The sequence below is a fragment of the Notothenia coriiceps genome, unplaced genomic scaffold (assembly GCF_000735185.1).
Source record: "Notothenia coriiceps isolate Sejong01 unplaced genomic scaffold, NC01 NC01_scaffold00022211, whole genome shotgun sequence".
In the NCBI taxonomy this organism is placed as follows: Eukaryota; Metazoa; Chordata; class Actinopteri; order Perciformes; family Nototheniidae; genus Notothenia; species Notothenia coriiceps.
Genome location: NW_011354912.1, coordinates 113,565 through 115,008, shown reverse-complemented (window position 1 = coordinate 115,008; position 1,444 = coordinate 113,565). Strand labels below are relative to the sequence as shown.

At 38.7% G+C, this 1,444-nt stretch overlaps 1 protein-coding gene across 1 annotated transcript in view; it reads left to right on the top strand.

Moving 5' to 3' along the window:
• wnt4 (wingless-type MMTV integration site family, member 4) overlaps positions 1 to 1,444 on the top strand; it is a 6,471-nt gene that overhangs the window by 949 nt on the left and 4,078 nt on the right. The gene's annotated exons all lie outside the window — the stretch shown is intronic.

The window sequence follows — 1,444 nt, the reverse complement described above, 5'->3', positions numbered from 1 at the left end:
TAAACGTAAACGTAAACGAAACGTAACGTAAGTACGTACGTAACGTACGTACGTTACGTACGTACGTACGTACTACTACTACGTAGTACGTAACGTAGTAGTACGTAGTGTGTGTGTGTGTGTGTGTGTGTGTGTGTGTGTGTGTGTGTGTGTGTGTGTGTGTGTGTGTGTGTGTGTGTGTGTGTGTGTGTGTGTGTGTGTGTGTGTGTGTGTGTGTGTGTGTGTGCACTGTCCACACACTCATGAATTGTAACCTTGTTATGGTCAATCGTCGGCGAGAGTGAGATACACTGCAGATTTTCTGCATGAGGGTCTGCGGGACAAAAATGTTGTCATGTGCACATGAGCAGCATGTGGACTGTCCACACTGACTTAGATAGGAGCAGATGACAACATTTTTACATTACATGGAAAATTGCTGAAATGGGAACAGTAAAACCAGAATTCATACTCAAGATTTCCCAAATAACGACGTTTTTATACGCTAAATTTGCTAGTTTTCTGGCTCGTGGGTGATAAATGAAAACTATAGCCCCTTAAATACACCTTAAAATAAGGTCATTCTGACTATGTACAAAGGGAGCAGCAGAGTATATGTGGACAGAAAAACACTAATTGGATGAGTACTTCTAGCAACAAAATGTCAAACTAACTTTCCAGGCAAACTGTGTTGCTACAGAAACCCCAGAAAGTTAAGAAAATGTGAAATACAATAGAAAATAAGTTAACAACTTCACATGTTATGTTCTCAGCAGAATAGTTCAAGGTTCTTGGGGAACTGGACTAGAGAATAAAGAGAAGAACGCCTTTCTAAGAGTAACAATAAAAGCTTATGCTTGTGGGAGAGTTGAATAGAAAATGAGATACATGGCCATGGTGTCCTTCAGTCCTTCAACAAAAGATGACGAACATTGGACAGTCCTCATAATGAAAACCTGAATACATCTGAAAAAAAGAGGCTGGTTCTGACCTTGGATAAAGAATATTTTATACACATAATAATGGCACAGTGTGAGATATTTCAAATGATGATTTAGTTGAACTGATGAACATTTGACATTACTTTTACCTAGTGCTGAGATTTCCAAAACCAAAATGAAGAAATAAACTGTGAGTAAAGAAAAACATTCACAATCATCCCAAGAAAAGAGTATAATTCAACTCTGTTAGCACCTTGTCAACATTTGTTGTTGATCAATCAAAGCAACAGCAATGAAGTTTATTCCACCGGCTTTGCCTTTTTCCCAAACAAGCGAAAAAATGTGCAATTAGTTTTCAGTTGACATAACAAATTCAACAAACATCTCTAGTTTGTCCTGTAAATGTGTTCAAGATGTCCTCAGTGTAATAATTTAATGATCCTTTTCCAGGAGTGCTTCCAGTCAGTTTAAACGGTTCTCTATGCAAATGGAGGATAGGGTGACCCCCCCCCCCCTTCCTTCTG